Source organism: Anas acuta, chromosome 15 (assembly GCF_963932015.1).
Source record: "Anas acuta chromosome 15, bAnaAcu1.1, whole genome shotgun sequence".
In the NCBI taxonomy this organism is placed as follows: domain Eukaryota; kingdom Metazoa; phylum Chordata; class Aves; order Anseriformes; family Anatidae; genus Anas; species Anas acuta.
Genome location: NC_088993.1, coordinates 12,921,142 through 12,933,095, shown reverse-complemented (window position 1 = coordinate 12,933,095; position 11,954 = coordinate 12,921,142).

Below are 11,954 nucleotides of genomic sequence, written 5' to 3'. Positions count from 1 at the left end.
TCGTGCTGCCTCTCCCCCAACAGTGGTCACCCCTGAGTAATGAGGCAATTCGGGCACCTTCCTGCAATCGAACAGGAATCAAATTCCTCTCCTTTCTCCACGGGAGGGGACTGCTTTTGCTCCACTGAAACCCCACCAGACACCGAGCCCCGAGGTCAGGCTGGCAGGGGGCTGGCTGCTCCGTCGCTGTGTGCATGTGGGTGTCTGCGTTTTGGTGATGACGGAGAGCTTAATTGCTCTTCCAGGTCAGCCTCTCCACTTCCAACATGGTTTCGGGAGGGCTGAGCTCCCCGCTCATTTCCTGTCCGGGTTCGTGGCCTCCCCAGCTCCTGGATACCCGGAGATCTGCGGCTGCTTTGTTCCTAGCTGATATGTGGGAGGCTGCATAGGGCCTGGGGGCTGCAGCCCTCAACCTCTGACATTTAGGAGGGTCTCGGGGTCCTCCTGTGGGTTTTGGGGTGAAGGGGAGGCAGCTGCCAGCTCCAGTGCTTCATGACTTGCAGATGAAGCTGTGACTAGGCTCTGTGTGTGTGTGTGTGTGTGTGTGTGTGTGTGTGTGTGTGTGTGTGTGTCTCTCTTCTGCCGTTTTCTTTAATTACAATCTCAGAGGTAATTTCTGACGCATCATTAACAGTTCTGAGTAAACAAGGGGAATTCTCCAAATTATTCGCCATGAGCACAAAGGGAAATTGGCTTTCATCAGCTCCCTCTTCACCAAGGAAGGAGATGATCTGGAATAGGCACGGAGAGGAGGGGAGCCCTGTGGCTGCACTCGGATGCCTCGAGTTGACGAGACAGAGCAGCAAACAGCCCCATTTATCCCGCTGACTGCGAGGGCAGCGCTGCCGGCAGCTCCTTGTCCCCGCTGCAGAGCTAAGTGCCCAGGGCTTGTCACAGCCGGTGCTGTAAATGCAAAGTGCCTCTTGCTTGTGAGAGCTCTAGGTGCTACTTTTCAGCGTTCATCTCCTGTCTCCACCTGGATAAATCCATACCCCAGCTGCTTGGGAAGACACCAAACCCATCTGCATGGCTGGGGCTCAGCTCAGAAGGTGTCAGCCCGGTGCTTGGCTGTCAGGATGAAGCCTGAGACCCGTGATGTGGGGAAGGGCTGGATGGAGAGCTGGTATGGTGGGACGTGGGTCCTCGGGAGCTAGGTCTGGACATTTCAGCCTAGTGCAGGGCTCGAGGGGAAACAGGCTTCATTAAAAGGGTGGCACGTGGAGCTCACGTGCCATTAAAGTGGCGACACGAGGCCAGTGAACCTCATGAGCACCCACACACCAACCTTCCCCCGGCACAGGGCCCCCCCGGCAGCAGCCAAGCGAGCGGAGGTTATTTATATTCACGTTGTGGCGCTGCCAGCCACGACTCTGTTATCTGCCGTGCGTGAATATCATTTGAATACGGAGTTTGTCGTGACTATTCTTCCGCGTGAAACGAGGGATTTGCGGTGGGATGGCCGCCCTCCCTCCGGCTGTCACTCACGAGGGGTTTCCTTTTCCTGTCGCGCTGGAAGCCGCGTCCCCAGCAAGGTGAGACAGTGGACACTTTTTCTCTTGTTAATATCCATGTCTAATCTTCTCTCAGAGGGGCCCTTTGTCCTATGCTGTAGCCAAGATGAGTAATTCAGGGATAGATGAGACGCTATAATTGGTTTGTGACAAATTAAAACATTTTTCCTTCGGAGCCGAGAGCAGGACTGTGGTCTGGAGCTGTCACGCGTCACAGGGGAGGGCGATTTTCGGAGTAAGCGCCTTGCAAATTGGCTCCAGATACGCCTTGGAGCCTGAAATTAAACTCCAGCTGGTGACTCCTCTCGGTTGGGGTTTTATTTTGGGAGGGGACAAAGGGAACATGTGTGGGGAAGGAGGGGATCGATAGAGAGGCTGTAACTTTTTTTTTTGCAGTGAGCAATGAGCTGGGGAGCAGCGCCAGGCACGGCAGGGATGCCGGGGAGCACGCCAGGGCACGAGGGAAGTGAGCAGGCCAAAGCTGGAGCCCACCCTGGCCTGCTGCCCTCCACCCTGCTCCCAGCAGTTCCCCAGTCCCATCCCAGTGAGGACAGGCCATAAGAAGCTGCAGCTCGCTCCAACTCTTCCCCTTTGCTCCAAGTTGGTACCAGGTACAGAACATCCCCAGGAGCCGCCGGCTGGTCCTTGCCCTGTCGTGTGTGTTTTGCAGTTTGTTTTCCAGTTTGTTTTTCCATGCTTGTTTTTTGGTGCTCCTTCATGGAGAGTGCTGCAGCAACGGCACCTCCATCGCATGACAGAGATCGATGGAGAATGGAGGAGACCATGAGCTTGGGAAGGACTCTTGTCTGTAGGGGGGATTTAAGAGAGGCAGCAGTCACCGTGTGGGCTGGTTTGTGTGAAAGGTAGCGGGGAAGGAAGCTCTGAGCTGGGAAGGGTCCAGGAGACGGGTGTGAGGAGCTGAGCCTTGCCAGCCTGGTGGGGTGGAGGCCACAGGCAGGTTCAGTTTGGGAATGGATCAGATGAGCAAGAACAAGGCCTTGAATTGTTTGCCTTGGTGTTTTGAGTCTGATACTGAAGAAAAGTAGGCCCAAGGAAGGAGCACTGTGAGTTTTCCAGTGGGCTGTATGTTGGAGAAGAAGGCCTGGAAGAGAAACCTGGAGGTATCAAATCAGGGAAAGCACAAAGGCTTTTGGGGCGTCTAAAGAGACCCTGGAGTGAGGCTGGGTGAGAAAATGAGGAGATTTGGGCATCTCCTAGCTGTGAAAGGTACAACTGGCAGGCCAGGGTGGCAGGCTGATGGTGACGAGGAGTTGGAGGCCTTGGGAGGGAAGATCACAGGATCTAGTTTAGCAGTGGAAAGTGCATAGATAGAGCAAATCCTGAAAGGCAGGATCAGATGGCGAGCTGTGACTGGTGTCGCTGGCATTAAGATGTTAGCTAATCCGGTTTAAGGGGATAAGCCCAAGAAAAACTGTGGAGACCTAAATTGGAGCTTGTCACTCTTCCGTGGAAAGCAGGAGTGTGGAGGAGGAGGAGGAGGATTTGCTGAAAGAGCCCCTGGATGGCTGGTCAGGGGCAGAGGGAGGCTGGAGGAGTGCTGTGAAGAGGAAGGGTCAGGACATACTGGGTGGGAAGGAATGAGAGGAATCACCAAAACCCACCACAGGGGAATTGTTGCCATTGAGGAACCTCTCCCTGGGGCAAGGAGAGGCCGTGGGACATCCTCAGCGAGGGGTGGCCAGGGCAGGAGACACTGGCTGCAGAGCATGTAAATCTGTCGTCAACTCAGATGCCAGCAATCTCCTCGTAACTGACTGAGACTTCGGGTCGTTAAAGAATATTGCACCTAAAATATTTACAGGGTGAGGGGAAAAGGAATGGTTGAGAGAGAGCAGAGGAAAGCCTGCTTAAACAGAGACTGCCTGTGACTTAGTGCTGTGCTGGGCAGTGAAGTGTCCGCCGTATTTCAGAGTTCATGCTCAGCATTGATGCCTTTTTGTCCTGTAAGCGTGATGTTGTTGCAAAAGGTTAGTTCAAGTTCAATCGTCTTACTGATGAGGGTAAAACAAATGTTTAGTTACACACTTTTTATCAATATTGCTGGGCGTTTTTCAAAAAGGAGACGGGATGCAGTGAGAGTTTTGAACCCAAAGAGCTAATTGGAAATTGCAAGCTCTGGGAGAAATCGCTGCTCTGGTTTCAGTCCATACATAACTTCCCTTGGCACAGCCTGGCCGGGAGCTTTGGGCTGTGTAATCGCTCTTAATAGTTTGGAAGCTGACCTCCAATAGCCTGTCCTGTGTGCTAGGTGAAAGTGGTAAGGTAGCAGTGAGTCTGTAGACGTCCAGTGATTATGGTCTGGGAAGCTTATACGATGCATATCAAAGGCAGTGTGGGAATTGCGTAAGTGTGATGTAGGTCTGGCATTAAAATGATAAGAGTCATATCAAGGGAATAACTTAATTAACTGGTCTTGATCAAAGAACTATATGAATTCAATAGCCCAGTTTTCAGCACTAAATGATGAAGTTTAGAAAAACTGTTCTTGACGCAATTATCAATTTTCCTGTCCAGGGAGCTTTGAAGTTGCATTAAGAAGGGACAGGCTATTGTTCCACTTAGGACAACTTTCCCCCTCCCTCAAGTGATAGGGATGCAGGGGGGCTCTCTCCTTCTTCAAGTGCTCATTTGAAATGGTCTGAGGCATAACAAACAGGGGATGCCAAGGGGAACAGTATCTCGGCTCTCACAAGTTAATTGTTTCAGATGGTGTAAATCAGGAACAAAGCGCTGTCCTTTCTCTGCCAGCCAGCAGAAATGTCTTAATTTCCCTATAGCTTTCATAATGCTCTGGAATTTGGAGGGGAAGTGGTTCTGTTTAACTTTCAACAAGCCTGGACCTTTTGGTTTTGGTCCCTCTGGCACGCCTGCCCAGCTGCAGCGGAGAGGCTGCGTGCTGCTCATACGAGATGCTGGGTATGAGAGCAAGGAAAGAGGCTGTTGAAAGAAGGCTTCTGGAAGTCTTTAAAATACCAAATGCCACGTGTGCAGTTTAGATGTGTCTGTATTGCCGTGGTGTTTAGCACCTATCCCTTATGTTGACTGTGCAGAATGACTCTTTGGGCCAAAGGGAGAGACGGGTGTCTGGCCTGCCACCCAAATGCAGTCAGTTTGTCCAGCTGAGTGGTGTCTTCTTGATGAATTCCTCAGCTGCTGACTTACAGAGGTAAGTCAGGTTTCCAACGTGATTAATTAGCACCTACAGAGCACCGAATGGTCCTTGGAGGATATACGTGCAGGTGTCCCACCACAGCTCACTCAAGCTTCAGGAGATGGGTTCATCCTGGTACGGGACTAATGCAAACAACTCTGGCTGCAAGGAAAAAGGATGTGCAAGTGGGATGAGAACATCACCAGTTCCTTACTTGGGTTTCACTCATAACCAACGATGAAGGAAATGCTGGGAGCAATAAAAGCTGTGCTAAGGGGACACCAACGCATACTGCAGATGAAGGGACAATCCCAGTACAGAGCGTTATATTAAGTCCCACGTTTCTTTATTCTGTCCATGTTTGTAAATAAAAAATGTTTTTGAAAACTGAGATACCGAATGGTGAAAGGATGCTGTCTTGCAGTCTGTAGGCCATGTCAGAACCCCAGCTCTTGGCGCAGTTTTCCTGATGGCCAAATAGATGGTGTAAAAACGCTTGACTCTGAGTCACCTGCCCCTGAGCATTTAATGCTTCTCTGCTTGACACCAAGGTGTTCAAATCCAGCTTTTCCCTTGTTTTTAGTAGATGGGAAGGTGATGATCACCCGTGTTTTAAACCATATGTAGCTTAGTGCTTTCGGTTGGCCCCTTCCTGTAAGGTTTAGCCTCCAAGACAGCACTACAAGCACAGCCTGTTGCCCCCATCCAGGGTGTAAAACGCACTCTTCCGTGCAATAATAAACCACAGGCCAAGCATCGCGGGGGAATAACAGTGCGAGGCCTGTTCTGCAGAGGGACAGGGTTTTACTGGTCTCCCTGAGCAAAATCAGGCCTGTGTGTTTGGTCTGGGATTAAAAATGATGTCATGGCTAGTCAATGAGACGTTTGTCTGATGAAATCCACCCAGTTACGGAAGCTGAGGTTTAACCTCCTGCAGAACTTGACAGCTATTTTAAGGGAGAGGGGAAAGCCTGCACCACACCCTGCTGCATCAGTGTATGTAGTATCACAGAGTGGATTGGGCTGGAAGGGACCTTAATGGTCATGCTCTCCTCCGTGTGCTGCTGGCTTCTGTCCCCTTCTTGGTGTCCAGCTGGTGCCCTGCAGGCTCACCCGTTTGCTCAGCCAGAGTCTCTGCAGGATAAGGTTGCTTTCTTCAGTGTCATCTTGGCAGACCTCAACCAAGTCTTCCAGAGAGCTGAGTCCGTGTGTTTGGATATGCCTCCTGGAAAAGGATATCTAAGCCTCAGTCACCCATCAGGGACAGTGATGGAAGAAAAGTCCTATTGCTCCCAGCTGCTGCTGCCTATGGCAGCTCTTCTCCATCCCCTGGGCACCAAGTCCTTCCACTGGTGGGTAGCTCAGGGCAAGGAGAACTGGGGACGTGTCTTGTCTGCCAGGTTGTGGTGGAGGCTGCTGTAAAAAGCTGAGAACCTCTGAAAAGCCCTTGGGAGGACTAAAATTAATTCAATTTCCTCATGGCTCCAGGACCTTCTGCTGGAGAACATGGACGGACTTTGGCTTTGCTCTCAGAAATGAGGTAGATCCTCCTTGTGGGCAGACAGAGGGAATGATTTCCAATGACAGCAAGCCTCAGGCCTGCTCCCTGGGGTCTTCCCCAGCACAGGACCGAGCTCTGGAGGTGGGAATATTTGCACTCCAAGCCACACGCTGTTTTTTTCCCCAGGCGAGGAGGGGAGATGGGTGCTCATAGCCCAGAGGCGAAGCTGCAGCTGGCCATGCCGGCTCTGAACAGCGAGGGCAATTAGAGATCAGAAGAGCTGGGGTGGCTTCGTCACATTTCCCTGCTGCCGTTCTGGAGGTGATAATATAATTCATATCAGAAGAGTTAGTGGGCTGAAAATGAATTGGAGAAATCAATCCAGAGGGTATAAATGAATTAGCATGTAAATGAGGACACTTGCTCTACATAGTTTAATATTGCCTGCAGCTGTAAATAATTCCAGGGATGGAATCAAAAGCTGCAAACAACTTCATTTTTGTGCTCCTCCCCAGTCCGGGAGCACCTGCAGCTACGACCGACCCACCCTTGCCGAATCATCGCATTGCGAGGGAATTAAAGGAGATGAGATGTATATACATTTTTTTCCTGATTGGCCATTATTTACCAGGCTGCTGCTCCTGGTTTCGCGCATCGAGTCGCTGTTTGTGCCTGCACATGGCAGTTGGAGCGGCAGGGAAGGGGGAGGCGGCGCTGGCTGGCGGCGAGATCTCTTGTGGAGCATCATGAGCCGTCCTGCCCACCCCGTGGTGGGCCAGCGTGCCCGAGAAATAGCAATTTCTCACCAAGAGCTGCTGTTGGAAGGTCTGAAGGGTGGAGGAATTACCCCTCCTGGGGTGTCCCCATGAGCTGTGGTGGGAGAGGTGGGTGCTTGCAGAGCAGGAGCTGTGCGGGGCTGGTGGCAGCTCCACTGTCCTCATAACCAGGGTGCTCCTCAGGTTGTGTTACAGCCTGAAAGTCAGTGGGTGCCGAAATCCTGCATTAATAGGGACTGCTGAGAAGAGGGGGATGCTCACAGGGCTGTCCTGGCTTTGGCTTGCCTCCCAGCACGGCGCTGAACCAAACAGGGTGAGCGGCTGCTGAAATAAAGGGCTTGAAAGGGCTGGGAGCTACCTGGAGAGATGGCTGCTCTGGAAAATGGAAAAAGGTGCAGAGAGGTCATGAGAGCAGGGAAGGTATCGGAAAGTCCCTTTGTGAAAGGCAACGAAACAAGCAGAGCTTATTTAGCCTAACAGGATGGAGGCTGAGGGCTGTGATTGCGCAGGCAGATAAACACGAGGGAGGGAGAAGAGCTGGGTAAGCTAAAGGCCAATATTGATACCAGAACATGCAGATAGAAGCTGGTCATGAATAAATTTCAGAGGGAAATGAGATGGAAGCGTCTAACCACCGAAGCAGAGGCTGTGGACGAGCACTGGAGAGTTGTGGGGAGCCTGCACAACCAGGCTGCTCTTGCACTGGTGTTGGGCTGTAAAATAGGATTACAGGAGCGGGTCCCTCAGGATCAGGCAACTGCGTGCTGTGGTTCGGGAAGTCCTGCCTTGCCAAAATCCCCTTTAATATCCTGGCAGGGGAAGGATGCAGATCTGAGGAGGGCGTATGTCTCGTTGAGTGACTCCAAGAGTGGTTGTTGAGAGCTTTTGGAGTGGTGCTGATGACAGGAGGTTAAAGATGATCCTCGGCAGTCTTTTATCAGCGCTTCCCTCTTGTTTTTGACACTGACGGATCACTGAGTTCCCTCTTTCATCAGGTTGGAGTTTCAGGTTCTGCACTAACTAGATCTCCCAGGTGGACTGGAAACACTGATTAAGATGGATAGAGTGAAAGCAAGTCCATTAAATTGTTAATAAAGAATATTACACACATACCTTAATCTGCAGCTAGCCTGACACTTTATAAAAGTACATTAGGATATAATCCAATTGAAGCCACAATATCGAGAACATCTTATCTCATCACAAATTGAAATTATATCATATTCCTCATTTCTTAAATTAAAAAGCTAAAACCTTTTAGTTTGCTCTCATATGCTTGTGTAAAACTTAATCAGTGGTTTTAACAACATTATTTTTCAATATGGGCCATTTCTGCTCTCATTTATTTACAAGAGAGAACTTCCTGGTAGGAGAAGTGATTCAATTTGCAGGAGGATACATCAAGCACTTAAGGATTTTGTAGGGATTGATTGATTATTTATCGTGTTATCTTGCCTGGAGATGTCTGATATGGCTGTGCTTTTGCTATCTCTCATTCCCCCTAATGCTCTTCCTTTGCGTCTCGCTCCGCTCCAGTTCTAAGGGCACTCTCCCCGTGTCAGTGACTGCTGGAGGAAAAGGGGCCAGGGGAGGCCGGGCTGAGGCTGTCCCTGCTGGGACGAGGATGCTGGACCAGACAGAGCTGAGATACTCATTTCACTCAAGAGAGTGTGGAGGTGAGAGAGGTTAAAGGGTGGCTTGAAATCCGGCAGGATTTTATCTGCAGGCTGCTGTGCTGCTCAGCAGTAGGACTCCAAGTGCATCAAATGCGTCCTTCCTTGCAGAGAAAGGGGCACCGTGGATACCTTCAAGTCACCAGCAAACCCCTGGGCACCTCTGGGGACAGATTCCTGCTCATCAGAGCTGCCCAGGGCTCTCCATGTAGCCTCCTTTGTCCCTAAGCTGGTGATGAACCTGGTGTCCCAACAAGGCCAGGCTCGTGCCTCAAAGGAAAGTGGCTCTCCTATCACTAAGCTCTAACTCCCCGTTGGCCAACATGCAATATGTTGCCTAACTGGGCTATGGCTTTGGGACGGGGCTCTCTGTGACGATATTGATGACCCTATTACTGAGGATCTGTGGAAACTACCAGAATTTGGCTGATGGGGAACAGCAGGGTTGGACTTGCTCTCCGTGTTGCTGTCCTGCAGTATAGGAGGCAATAAAACTTCTTGATTGTAAGAAAGAAAACAATGACAGCAGAAACTCCAACCCCACCCCGAGCTGTTTGGACCACATTGTCCACAGCACAGCTATGGTTTCTGGCATGGGCCGTGGTTGTCCTCCTGGCAGGTGGAGGCAGTGGGAGCAAGGATGTTTGAGGGTTATTCTTTGTGCTGCTGCAGACTTTGGCAAATTGCTCTCCCTGCCACAGTTTTCCTGGAGCAGTTTGAGATCAGCTGGGTTTATTCTGTTCTGAGAGCCGTAGTGCTGGAATGGCTCTCTTCTGGTGAAAATAAATACAGAAATCCTGAAGCATGACTCCAAAGAGACACGCGCCTGTGAAAAACCACCACACTGTAAAGAGAGTGTGTTTGCTTTATCGTATTTTTCTTTTGCTTTCTGGCCTTTGAGGGCTCCTGTGGTAGGGATGGCACCACGATGACAAAGCAGAGAGCTCTAAAGAATGGAAACACAACCCCAGGACCCCAGGAGCTCAGGCTTGGACACCAACAAACAGCTCTTGATGCACTCGCGAGTGCAGGTGGAGCAGCTGACTTGGAGCACGTGGAGGTGAACGACTCCAGAGCCCTGCAGGGCTGCGTGGATGGGGTTTGCTGGGCCCAGCCAATAAATTCCTGTATGGAATGATCCATGTGCACGGCCCCTCGCAGGACTGGGGCCAACACTTGCAAAGTGCTGTGAGATGCTTGGACGAAAGGGCCTACAGAAGCGCAAAGTGTTTACTTTTTCATGATTGCTGGGACTGTTATCCTTGGGGCTGTCCAAATGCTGTTGTTCAAAGCGAAAATATAAAGTCCTTTTGACACTTTTTTTTTTCATTGTGATAAATAGAAATGCAGAAGGAAAAAAAAAAAGTGTCTCCTCCTAACAGTGAGAGAAGGCAAGCAGTCCCTGTGTGATTTGTTACACGTCTCGTGTCTCTGACTGCTAGCTGGAGAGATGTTTAGAGGGAATATTTAGCCAGCCTAGTGCACAGCCTCTGGAATACCAGCTCCTGCCTTGGGCCATGCTTGGTTGAACCTTTTCAGCAGCTTCATGGTTTTTCGACACAGCATTGCAGGAGAGGCTTCAGTTCTGGAAGGTGCCAACTGCGCCGAGTGGGGCTAAGATGATTAATCAAATTATTTGAAGGGCGTTCGCCAGAACTGGGAAGTGACCGGTCTCCTTCCTAATCTCTGGATGGAGATGTCGAGCTGGCCTCCAGCCATGGAGAAGGAATGGTTGTGCCTTCCTCCCCGGGGACTGTGGGGCTGTGCTGTGCTCCTGCAGCTCCTGACCACTCCCAGGGTATGTCTGGGCTCTGCTCCCACCTGGATTTTTGGTCTTTGCCGAGCAGCATGGGGCAACGAGCAGCCTGGCAAGGAAAGGATGCAAATTTTGATCTCCGTGCTGGTGTCGTGTGCTCAGAGGAGCTGGAGCTTTTGTCAAAGTCTTTCTGGAGAGCAAACAGGGCAATGGGGGTGCTTGGGGCAATGAGGTAGGAACGTGCTGCCAGGAGCTCCACGAGACAAGAAACGCAGCGGGGAGCAGGGGCTCGGCTCCGACGATGTGCTTTTCTCTTCAGGGACCAGATGGGGCCGTCGCCCATCTGCTTCTGCTTTCAGTAAGCGTTGGGATTTAGCCGCAGATGAAGATGAGGCCAGAGCACCCGAGAAGAAGGAAGCAGGTGCCGCTGCTGCACTGCACGGTGCCACCCGTGCGGGAGGATGCAGCCGGCGGGGTGAGCGATGCCGTGCGTGGGGATGAGGATGGGTGGACGGACCTTCCCTGCAGCACGTGGCCCTGATGCATTGGGAACTGCGGGTCTCAGCCCTGCCCTCCAGCTGGCCAGGCAGCGGGTGTCTCTGCTCCATGTCACCCCAAATATCCTGGCATTCCCCCCAGGCACGTGGGCTGCGTCACGGCCCGATGACCCGGAGGAAGAAGACCTTGGGCACGCTCGATGCTTCTCCTGCATCCACCGCGCAGATTTTCCTCGGCAAACACCTCCTGACATCTGTCCTCTTGTTTTCCAGTGCCGAACTGGGCACCGTGCGCTCGCAGAGCCCCCGCTCGCCATCTGCGTGGGCTGAGCCACGGCAGCCCCCGGGCTGCTTCGCCCCAAGCCCTGCGCCCACGGCACCGCGGCCACGTGCGGCCATCAGCTGATGGGGAGGATGACTCAGCCGGCAGCTGTCGGGCCCCTAAAATAATGACAAAAACAATTAGCAGTCCAAGCAGTAGCCTCTCCTTAATTATCTCCTCCGAGTTTAATTAACTAGCTAAATTATCAGCAGTAATGTAGGCATTAATTATGTCAAATTACAGTGTAAAAATCACAAAGTGTGGAAAATGTCAATTCAGCTGCGCTCACCTGCCGGGCTGAGACAGCGCCGGTGACAGAGGCTCAGCCCGGCGCAGGGGCAGGGGCTGCTCCCCGTCCCCAGGGGCACGGGACCCCGCCACGGCCCCCCTGGTGGCACCGGGGGGACGCCAGTGCCAGAGCTGGTGGCACAGTTTGGGTCGGGAACCGTCGGGGAGCGGCGCAGGAGCGGAGAGGCTGCGGCGATTTGGCTCTGGCGGAGGGAGGGGAAGGAGCGTGGCTCCCCAAACCAGATGGCTTGGATGCTGAATTATTAAATTATGAATATTAATACAAATCAGACACGGAAGAGGTAATAATTTTGCTGCCCTACAGAAATAATTAACATAATTTTGATAAATTACATGATAAGAGAATCTCAAAATTGAGGTAGATTTATCTTAATTAATATCTTGGACTTGCTCCGAAAGGTAAATTTTTCCACTGGGGACCGGGGAAGGGTGAAGAA